At 36.0% G+C, this 12068-nt stretch overlaps 1 long non-coding RNA gene across 2 annotated transcripts; it reads right to left on the bottom strand.

The window, feature by feature from the left end:
* Positions 1-797: 797 nt before the first annotated feature.
* Positions 798-7755, bottom strand: LOC121423314. Of its 2 annotated transcripts, XR_005971263.1 has the most exons (4): positions 7520-7755; positions 7122-7175; positions 4275-4450; positions 798-1852 (listed from the first exon to the last, which is right to left on the bottom strand). It is a non-coding gene; the product is annotated as an uncharacterized LOC121423314 (long non-coding RNA). The 2 variants fall into 2 exon arrangements; XR_005971262.1 differs by lacking the exon at positions 798-1852 and having other exon boundaries at positions 4076-4450.
* Between the last annotated feature and the right edge of the window lie 4313 nt (positions 7756-12068).

The following is a 12068-nucleotide window of genomic DNA, read 5'->3' as shown; positions in this document are numbered from 1 at the left end:
TTCATTCTCGAACACAATTTGATGAGATATAATTTCATTTAATAAATATAAAAGAAATGGGGATGTAACATCATCAGCTTGCTCATTAAATATCTATGAAGAAATTGATAGAATTACTTCACCGGAATAATGCAAAGTTTAAAATGTCACAACTTTATTATTCCTTGTCCGAATTTGATGAAAGTTCCAGTATTTTGTTTTTGTGATTTTACTCGGATCAAATTTCATTTTCAGCCTGATGAACCCCTTTAATAACAGACTTCATAAATAAATTTTATAAATACTTATCACCCCCCCCCAAAAAAAAAAGAAAGAAATGTCTATAAATCTACAAATTTCCACGCCGTAATAAACTTGAAAAGCAAAACATTAAATGCAGAAAATGCATGTCAAATACATCATGGCGAATACAAAGAAAATCACCCTAAATAGGTTAACATACTAAGAGCGACCAATATATAAAGTGTATAAAACACAATACTTGGCGAGCTCGCTGATAAAAAATAAACCTTATTGAATGTAATATTTCATCACCCGACTTCACAATTACATATATATAAACATGGCAGTATATAGGCCCCTATTTGAAAACTTGAAATGTGTTTATTTTCTGGTGGGGTTTGTTAACTTTTTAGCCCCACTCTACAGTGCGTAATCAAAAGTTTACACTTTGAAAAAGTCCTAGGAATGAAAAAAATATATCATATTGGGATATTCTTTAATATATTCTTGGGTTTGGGTCTTATCTTCCAGAAAGTAAAAATTTTGATAGAATGTTACACTTGAGTGAGCGCATAATTGAGTCCATGCAAATACAATTAAAACTTGTTTGGACAACTGTAATTGCTACCTGAATGAATATTTTGTTAACTCGAGGTAAGTCAGTTATTTGTCTAAGCTGAAGACGAGGGAAAAATATGAAAGAGATTAATGCAGTGGTGTTATAATAACCAAAGATTTTGCGGGGCTCAAACAATGGGCATGGGGCAGTTTCTAAAAAAAAGTTCCGGGCGAGTAAGCAAAAAGTTTGGCATTTTTAGTGCGAAAAGCTAACTTTGCTATATATTTAGAAAATGTGGAAACTATATATTTCACCCTTTTTTCTTTTTCCCCTTTTTCATGGTCCAACTTTCGGCAGCCAAGACCCCAAGCCCCCATCCACTGATACGCCAGGGAATTAACGTGTTGGACCTGAGGGCGCTCAAGGAAATGCGTTTGGCCATAAGAAAAGTTAGAAGGGCAAAATCCATACATTTTCCCCATTTTGGCGCAAATCATTTCTGCGAACTTTGTAAAAGTTTGAGGTGCTCACCCAAGTGGAAACTTTTGTCGACAGTCGTTCCAATACTTGCACAAAACTTAAAATATGGAGAAATAATACAGGTTATTACGAATATTTATTTCTATTACACTTTATCAAATAGTTTGGATCATTAAGCTACTAGGCATGGGAGAATTAAAATCCATCTAGGTGTATACAATACTAAACTGGATTTTGCAAGATACAAGTAACATCAAAATGACTGTCTATTTTCTCTATGAAATTATACCTATGCATAGGTTCCGAAAACTGGAGCGAAATTCGGCCTTTTTATCTTTCAGTAGGCCTACCACTGACAGGTAAGGCCCTTTTGGAGTCTTTGAATTAGCCTGTAATTAGACTTGCATATTGTTGCGAAAAATATCGCCTCAAATTTTATCGAAAAAATTAGACACTTTTCAAATCAAGCTTTCACTGCATGGCATTTGAACCCGCAATCTTACAGCGGAATGAATGTCCCAACGCTGAGTCGCCAAAGATCGTGTCTATTAATCCATGAAGTGCAGTCTTTGTTTATACCATATTCGTACGCTGGAAAAAATGTCGCAGAAAAATAATTTAGCAAGCGGAGAGAGGCGATCACCCCGTCACAAAAATGGGAGAACACGACATAACAGGTGAGAAAAATATGCGGAAGCTTACAATTTTTAGTTAAAAATATATTTTCATAACAGTGCTCACGACTATACAGTGCGTATCAAAAAAAGTTTACACTTTGAAAAAGCCCTGGGAATTTAAAGATATACAACATGTGGGTAATTTTTGCACATATAATCTTGGGTTTGGGTCTCGTCTATCCAATGATAGTAAAAGTTTTGTCAGAATGTTACACTTGAGTGAGCACTGTCCATTTCTGTAAAGCTCGCAGAAATCTGTTTGCGCAGAAATGCTCGTTTTCATGCTGTGTCAAGGGGAAAGGGCAAAATCAAACTTACCCTACGAAAGATTTATCATACATTTCCCTTGCACCTTTAGTCAATTGAAATAAAACGAATACATTCCAGCATTTTGTAACAATTTTTTCACCCATAGTGAAATTTCAACTCTTATTAAGCACAACCTTTACCCTATTTGTGCCAGCTGGATCTGAGGACATAACTGAATCTGAACAAAAGTTTATATTAGATATCTCCAGCATTTTTTTACTAAGTTTTTATCATTGAAAGTGGGTTTACATTTCATTTCTCATTTAATACTTGTTTCTCCAGACTTTTCTCAAGTTTAGCAATGATAAACATTATGAAAATCTAGTTTAAGCCATTCCATGTAAATCACACCTCAGTGTAAAGCAAATATCGTCATGATGGGCTCGGTGTGTGTTGGGGGGTGGGGTGGGGCGAAATGCACTCTTCGAAGTGTTTTGGGCAAGGAAACAAGTCTAACAAAGAAGAAGATATCTCCAAATCAATTTTACTAGCAAAATTCCATGTGTTCTTCATGATTACGGTCTACTTTTATTCGCATAACTATTTCAATGTTCTGCGCAAATCATTTTTCACTAACTTTTCAAAAGTAAGTGCCGGTGCTCACTCAAGCGGAAATATTTTTTGACAGTTATATCGTTATTTGCTTTAATGGACCTGTACCAATGTTAAAATGTGGAAAAATCTTCAGGATATTACAAATGCATAATTTTACAGGATTTTTTCAAAGTGTAAACTTTTTTTATACGCACTGTAGAATGATAAAACGCCATTCATATGATAATAAAACACTAGGTTCATAAAATACTAGGTCCATTGACCCTAATTGATCGTGTGACCTTAGACTTCTGCGAAGACAACCAGTGATACTTATACCCTTATATTCACCTTTCACGAACTAGATCCATAAACTTCCTAAGTTATGATGGCAATTCAACAAATAACCCCAACACATACAAAGTTCGTTTACTTTGGTCATGTGGGAAACTCACGCAGGATGTTCACTGATGCTTCATGAACAATATCCATATACTTTAAAAGTCATGACATTTCGAAATTTACCTGGATAGGATTTCGATTTGAGACCCCCAACATGTATGGCCAAAGTTCATTGACCCTAAATGACCCTTGACCTTACACATGTGACCTGAAACTCAAACAGGATATTCAGTTATACCTGATAATTCTTATGTCTAAGTTTCATGAACTAGGTCCATATACTTTCTAAGTTATGATGAAATTTCAAAAACTTAACCTTATGTTAAGATTTGATATTAACGACGCCGCCGCCGTCGGAAAATCGGCGCCTATTATACAGTCTTATTTTGCTATGCAGGCGAGACAAAAATTATAAAGATGTACGACCATATTGATTTTAAAAAAAATGAGACAGTCATTTCTGCCTTAAAGTACCTGAGATGTTTTCTAAAAAGTGAATTTATTTCAGTTGTTATTTTTATCTAGCAGTTTACTTTACCATTGCCCAGGCCAATAGAATTTCCATGATTTGAGATTACGTATAACAGTACACATGTTCTTTCTGATGCACATGCCCGCAGAGTTAAGGCAAGTTTGAAATGTTACCCTGATTGTACAGGCCAACGCACACCTTACGACTGTTCGCGATCCGATTTTTGAACAAATCACACTTTACTCATTTTCTGAAAATGGGAATGAAACATATCATTTTATTCGAGGTTAAAATTAATTGGCAGAATACGAATATAACCATTTTGAAAGATTGCAAACCTTTATTTTCGAGTAAATGCCAAATTAGTTTCAAACCGTAGCCAATCGTACGACTGCTATGACGTCATTACGACTAGATATTAGAAGGACGGATGATAGCATAGTCACAGATTTGAAGATATAGGTATTCGTACGATGATTTAGAACATTACACAGTGAGAAATTCCATGTCTCAGTATTAGCATCAAATTCTACTACATTTTATTCTGAAATCGGGTTGCAGACCAATCGTAAGGTGTGCGGTCGCCTTAAAACAACCTTATCCACCCGATCTGACCCACCATCTTCTCCGGTTGAAAACCTTCTCCATTTGCATTCCTCGATGATGATCAGGCCGCTTGGATGATGATTTTGTACTCTACCCAACTCCGCAATTGTGGCTCAGGATCATGCATAGATCAGGCGGTATTCGATAGGTTTCAGCTGAGGGTGAAGTCAAGGTCTACACCAGATTATGCTGATGGGAAAAGAGGAAAAAGACGAACAGTCTTTAAAACACACAAGCTTGTTTTTTGCTGCTGAGCCCTGTTACCATGGTAATTGACATATTGAACAAAAATACCATAGTCGTATTTCTTTATTAAATGGACTCTATAGGTCTGCTAATTATTTTTTGGATGACATAAGCTGTTTAAAATAATTCAAACAACGCTGTTTACTATGTGAATCGCGCAGTAGTTGTTTAAACAGTTTAAAGTCTTAAACAACCATGCTTAAATTGATAATTAAACATTTTGATTTAAACTTTGTTCAATATTTTAAAACACTTGATTAAAAGGGTTAAAGAAATTACTGCTGTGCGATTCATACAGTAAACAGTGTTGCTTAAATTATTTTTAACAGTGTATGTCATCCCAAAAATAATAATTAGCAGACCTAGAGTGCTTTTTCTAATAAAGAAATACGACTATGGTATTTTTCTGTTCATTATGTCAACTACCATGACAACAGGTCTCAGCAGCCAATCACGATCGAGGTTTCCGTGGTAATTGCAATAATAGCAAAGTTGTACTGCAACAAATATATTGATGCACAGTACTTGCTGAATACAACTCAAACATGTTAATTTGTTTTTGCTTATCTAAAAATAAAAATATCCAAATATGTCTGGTGTATGTTTGTCTAGCCTGCCATGCAGAATGTGTCTTACAGACACCATTAATTTCTTAGGTTTCCATGTAGCCCTTCCCTTCTTTGGCTGCTATGCTTCAAGCATATATTTGCTTATATACTTTGCCTTTGCATTTTACTCAATATATATATATATATATATATATATATATATATATATTTAAAAATGTATTCCTCCAGTCTTTCTCCAGTCAAGATTGTCACTTGGTTATGTACCTTATGCTATATTATGATTATGTCTCAAGCTTTGTTAATTTGTTTTGTATATTATTTCAATAAATGCAGAAAATCCTGCCAAAAAAAAGAATCGAGGGTGAATTTGGAAGATTGATTAAAGGGCAATAAGATACGCTCTTGCAATGCTTTACAGTGGGTCCGTGCTCAGTTTATTATTAAAACATTCCTTCAAAAGGATAAAACATCGATCAGAACAAGATAGCTTGTTTGAAAAAAGCAATATCAAAGGAACAGATCAACGAAAGTTTGAGAAAAAAAATGAAAAAAATATTTAAAAAAAGTTATAAGTATTTGAAGTTTAGATTAATATTAGACCCCCGGTTGGAACTGAGACAAAGATGTGTAATGTCACAGTCATGTGAATAACTTTCCCATTACTTTTCTATATATTTCACTTAAACTGCCTCTTTTATCACATCTATTAGTAGATCATGTATTATAGGAGGGCATGTAATACAGATTTTTAAAGAATGCATTATGGATAGAGTTGTATCACCATAAGAAAGAGCAAAAGAATACATTTGGGGGTATTTTATAGTCCACCAAAGGGATAGTTGTTCACATTATTTGACATCATACATCTTTGTCGCATTGCCAATGGAAGGATCTCTATAGCATTAGTGATCGCAAGATTCAAATGCTCATAACTTTGTCATTATTTGTCTGATTTTTCTCAAAATTTCCTTGATCTTATTCTTTGATTTTTCTCTTTCCACACAAACCCATTTGTTTCAAAGGTTTAATTCCCCTTTGATTGTTATATTCTTCATAATTATCCTACTCAAAATAAAGAAAAATTGAAACAAAAAAAATGAGTACTGCAAGGAGCAATCCAACACCTTTCATAAAAGTATTTGTAGATGAAATATATATATACAGTGCGTCCCAGAATAAACGAAACCGAGATTTAGCGATCATTTATCATAACTTAATCATAAATAGAATAGATAAATGACCTACCAATTTAAAGCTTAGAATCTCCTCTTTCATCTGATATTACTTAGCTTATTTTTTATTCACGCATGAGTGAGCAAAAACAATTTGAAGAAAGGATACCAAAAACTCATTTGGCGAGGGGTATCTGGGTTTCAAAAAGAAAACCACATTTCTGAAAAGTTCAATATCTGCTCTTTAATTTGGTACCTCAATTTCAGAAAATGGTCAAGAAATAAAAAAGTTCTGGTCATTTGAAATAAGGCTTGTATTTCCATAATTTCATGAGATAAACGTGTTTTCACGGGTTTCCCACAGAAGCTTTCGCATGGTGAACAAAAGATTTAATGCATGACTGATCGTCAACAAAACGGAGTGTTGAGTGAGTTTGAAAGCCAGCCTGGAGAACCTCTTCATTTTATGAAATTATTGAAATTCAAGCCTTATTTCAAATGACCAGAACTTTGTTATTTCTTAACCATTTTCTGTAATTTAGGTATCAAATTAAAGAGGAGATATTGAACTTTTCAAAAATGTGGTTTTCTTTTTGAAACCCAGATACCCCCTGCCAAATGGGTTTTTGATATCCTTTCTTCAAATTGTATTTGCTCACTCATGCGTGAATGAGAAATAATCTAAGTAATATTAGATGAAAGAGGAGATTCTAAGCTTTAAATTGGTAGGTCATTTGTCTATTTTATTTATGATTAAGTAATGATAAATGATCGCTAAATCTCGGTTTCGGTTTTTCTGGGACGCACTGTATATAAAGTGCAGCTTGTTTGAAAACAAAAATTGGAAATCATTCAATGAATCACGATACTCACCACTCACACGTATTGCGATGTTCCTGATAAGAGGAATGCATTGGGATGATGCCCCTGCATGTCGGAGAAGAGCTCGATAAGTGATTGCAAAGACAAACACACAACCATTTCATTCGGGATGGAAATACCTCGTATAGAAATATTGTACAATATCAAATGAAAGTAATATATCTTCATGTATATGTTATGTATCTTGATCCTCCTCCTCCTCCTCCTTCTTCTTACAGTACAGGCCACCGTCTCAATTGTCGTCATCGGTTCACGTTTAAACTATCCTAGCAATTAACCATGCCTTTCTTGTGATTTATTGATACAGGGCGTCGGCAAACATTTATTTCTTCATTTCAAAAGGTTTAAATCTTTACACTGCTACATATAGATACAATAATTACACTTACCTGGTTATCATAAACTATTGTTTGAAATCAATTCCTAAATTTTCCATCCTTTCCTTCCACGCAGTAACAGCAGAAAAAGAAAATCATTTGATATATTTTAGAACACGTTTCTGCTGTTTAGACGCCATTTCTTCCCTCAGCACTTATGTACTTCCATTGTTCTCTTCCGTATCCACGACTTGCACATTCCTGTCGGCACAATTACATTCACTCTCGCCAGCCCAGCAGCTTTTCAAAATTTCCCGCCATTGTGCGCTCGTTTCGGCCCAGTGCATATTACAATGGACCAATTATTAGTGATCACTCGTCTTTTGTTAACGGATTCGTAGTGATTGCCTCCGTAAATGTCGTTTCAATAAAATTCCACACTTTGACTCGATCAATTTACAGCATGATGCTGGAATTTCGATGAAAAATCTGATACTATTGAAGTTAAGAAATTTAAAATTTTCGCCTATCTTTCTACAAAGTTACTCTGATATACGCTCTGGTATAATCATTTTCACCATCATCACCTTCATCATCATCATATTCAACATCATTATCATAATCATTTTCATCATCATCATCATCATCACTATTGCTAATGAAAAGCGGCTTGTGGGATTCCCGCATAAACTAAAGAGGCTGCTCTGACTCTTGATAAGGTACCTTATTCAGACTCACCTATCAGTGGAACATGGTAAGAATCCCGGGAGGGGGCAGTCAAATATATTGCTGTACACACGCGTGACCCCCCAAAAACCTGACACGTTTAAATGGGTATTTTTCAGTTACGCAGACCGCGCGTGCACTCTCATAAGGGCATCAAAAACACTGGTTTTCCCCAAAAAAGAGGTATTTTTTAAAGACTGGTCAATGGTTCGCAGGGTCAAACGTATTTAGGGTATTTTTTCGAGGATATTCGCACCAACAAAGAGGTAGAGATAGAGGTAGAGGTGTTGTGGCTCAGAGGATGCTCGAGCATCCGATCAGGGTTGCCATGCTAAAGCCGGAGAAATGAGGCCATAAGCAACGCTTGGAAACATTTGTATCAAACGCAATGATGTTGCATTGCATTGCAATGAAGGTCAAATTAAACTCTAGTTAATCTTCAAAAAAAAATATATAAAAAGAACAAGGAAGCTCAGGTATCTCTGTTTACAAAAAAAAATTTACTTTCCTCTGCCAAGAAGCAGCTTACTACTGTGTAAGCTAGTCACAGAAATAAGATCTCGAGCATTTTATTTCCTGGTTTTAGCTTGGGGGTCTGTTTCATAAGGATTTAAAACTATACTGCCATTACGGCAATGGCCATGGTATAGGAGGGTTCAGCAGCCAATCACAATCACGGTTTCTATGAGAGTTTAATGTAGTTCCTGTCTTTATGAAATGAACACCAAGACTAGACGCTCTGAGTACATATAGCTCATAATATACGGTATAATGAGCCATTAATATGTGGCATGACTCTCTTCAGATACTAGATGATTATCAGTCTGGAATATGGGAATTTGTCTCACATGATTTATTTTACATGCAATCTTTTACCTTCCCTCTGGAGGTTTAAGATCCGGAATAATATTGTTGATATAAAACAAGAGGAAAACATGAACTTAATTTCGTCAAGAAGACAATGCATGGTCATATAGTATACGCATACCTTCTGCCAGGACTAAAACTTGTAGAAATGAAGTCTTTTAAAGGACAATCCGAGGAATTTATTGGATCCTGATTTAAAGAATATAATGGGTTCAGAATAATGTTCAGAGCGGCACCCTGACTCATTAAGAGCAACACACTGGCGCCCTGCCGGTGTAAACTTCGATCAGAAGGTTCAGAAGGGATTGGATGATTTGTTGTACGGACACGCTTTCTTAAGAGTCTGTAGGATTGTTGAACGTTGGAGATAATGTGTCAAGAGAGTTTTGTACACATTGATTGAGGTTTTGTGACAATCATGAGGTGAGAAGAGCAAAACATGAACAGTTAAAAAAAAGCAAGATCGATCATATTGCAGTATGAAAAAGACTCTCTCAATCTTCAAGAATAGACTCTCCAAAAGTCAGCTAAATTTCGATCTTGTCAGGAACAACCTGGATCTTTATCAAGTGACAGATTGACGAGCCATTTGATATAGGAGGGATCTTCCCATTCTATTGATACAGGTTCTTTTGGGCAGGAATTTTCAAACAATTATGATCTCTTTGATATGGTCTTAAGCAATTAAATCACTTATTCACAAAGCAAGCTAGTCCACCAATGGTAATAACTGACAATCAATTTTGATTGCTGCAAATAATGCAAGGAAGATCTTGCACTCGCATCAATTTTAAGACTCAAAAAGAATTTCCTTGATCATCATTCTAACTAATCGTAACATTCAATGTCAAGATGGCTAGTACACCCCTGTGTACCCTTCTCTGTTTGTGGATTTTTTCCTGTCTATTCTTTCTATCTGGAGGACTGTCCTTGAAGTATGATGTATCACGGAGAAATGGATCTCTGAATTGGAGCTCGGTCTCTGCCATCGGGTGCCAACTTACATATACCAGCCAAGGTGTCAACGCTAGTTGTACAAATCTTAGCCTTCTTTCTGTTCCTGAAGGCCTTCCACACAATACAATTGGTTGGAACTTAGGTTATATAAATCAAAAGTCCAGTAGGCAGTTCTTTAAACGTATATACAACAGACATTTATTAGTTGAGATGCAACAACAATGATCACTACTGCGTCATCTTGACAGCAGCCATAACTTTCTCTATGCAAGTAGTCACGTGTAATAACAAAGTATAGTCTACGCTTGCAGACCTTTATCAGTTATCACCACACCTCCCTTTCTTTAAAGAGGTTTATATACACATATATAATACTTCTTAAACTACAGAGTGACAGGGTGGACTACCTGTACACTTACAACAGTACTAGGGGATTATTCTGCCCCTTAAAGCTGGAGTACTGTCGCTGTAAAATATTTTAACATGCAACATTACAGTTCATATATATTTCAATTTTGCTGTTTGTATGATGCGACAATTCGTTGAACCAGTAGAGACATCTGTTGAGTTGAGTTTTGTGATAGCGATAAATTCAATCCCGTATTGCTGATTAACTTTAACATGCAAATTTATATCATGCACATGCAATCATGCAGTTATCATGGGGTTGTATTAGAGTTCAAACCATTTACAGTTTCAAAGTTATTTTTGAACTCATGTGGCTATTTACAAAACGAAACGCGAAAGTTTTTCTGTTTAGTTCGCTTTCCATCCATTTACAAGTTTAAACGATCTGGCGGTTTAACGACTCGTCCGCTTCTGGTTGTTCGGGATGGTGACGAAGATGCGCGAACATCAGATGCTGGTTCCGCTTCTGCGCTGTCATCTAGCTCGAAGTCATCCTGTGTTGGTAATGGAATAGACTCGGCTTGGTGTCTGGGATCTGGCCTGAGGTGACGTCTGTTTCTGCGACGTATCTCGCCTGTGGCTGTTTCGATTTGGTATGATCTGTTATGATTATTGACAGATTTTATGATACCATGTTGTGACCAGGTATTAGTTTTCATGTCTTGGAGTATCACATGATCTCCAGGTTTTAGCTTTGGCAAGTCATGAGCATGTTTATCGAATCGCTCTTTTTGTTTCACCTTCTGCTCATCCTTTCTTCCCCTCACAGATTTAATATCAATCTGTTGGTTATTGAGCAAAGTGTCAAGCATGGGAATGTTAGACCTAATCTGACGATTGTACAGAAGTTCTGCTGGAGATTTTCCGCATGCTATTGGTGAACTTCGATAGACTTGTAAAGCTCTGTGGATATCTTGTCCACTGTGTTGTGACTTCAGTATGAGATTTTTGACAATCTTCACAGCATTTTCTGCGAGGCCATTTGATTGTGGATAATGTGGACTCGATGTGGTATGGTGAAAATCCCATTCTTTTGCAAAGCTTTTGAATTCTTGGCTTGCAAATTGAGGACCATTATCCGACATCAGTTCACATGGTGTACCATGACGAGCAAATATTGCTTTCATGTGATTAATCACGGCCTTGCTTGTAGTTGAAGTCAAAGTACATACTTCAATGAATTGTGAGTAGTAGTCGACGACGACCATATATTCTCTTTTGTTCAAAGTGAATAGATCTACTGCAATTTTTTCCCAAGGACGATTAGGCACTGCATGAGGATTTAGGCTTTCAGCCTGTTGTTTTGGTTTGTACATTAGGCATGAAGTACAATTTTGGACCATTTCAGTGATGTCTGCATTGATTCTTGGCCAATAGATTACTTCCCTAGCACGTTTCTTACATTTCTCAATGCCTAAGTGACCTTCGTGTACTTGGTTTAGTATGTATCGTCTCATGGAAGTTGGAATTACTATCTTAGAACCTTTGAATATGATTCCATCTGCTTCAGAGAGTTCACTTCGAATGTTCCAGTACTGTTTTATTCTAGCTGGACATTGTTGCTTACTTTCTGGCCAACCATTTCTGATGGTGGCTAGCAACTCTTGAAGCTCTACATCTTTTTTGGTCTCTTCAACAATTTCTTGTCTCTTGTTTGATGTTA

The sequence above is a fragment of the Lytechinus variegatus genome, chromosome 10 (genome assembly GCF_018143015.1).
Source record: "Lytechinus variegatus isolate NC3 chromosome 10, Lvar_3.0, whole genome shotgun sequence".
Classification (NCBI taxonomy): Eukaryota; Metazoa; Echinodermata; class Echinoidea; order Temnopleuroida; family Toxopneustidae; genus Lytechinus; species Lytechinus variegatus.
The sequence above is the reverse complement of the archived record's forward strand: the minus strand, read 5'-3'. Positions and strand labels throughout refer to the sequence as shown.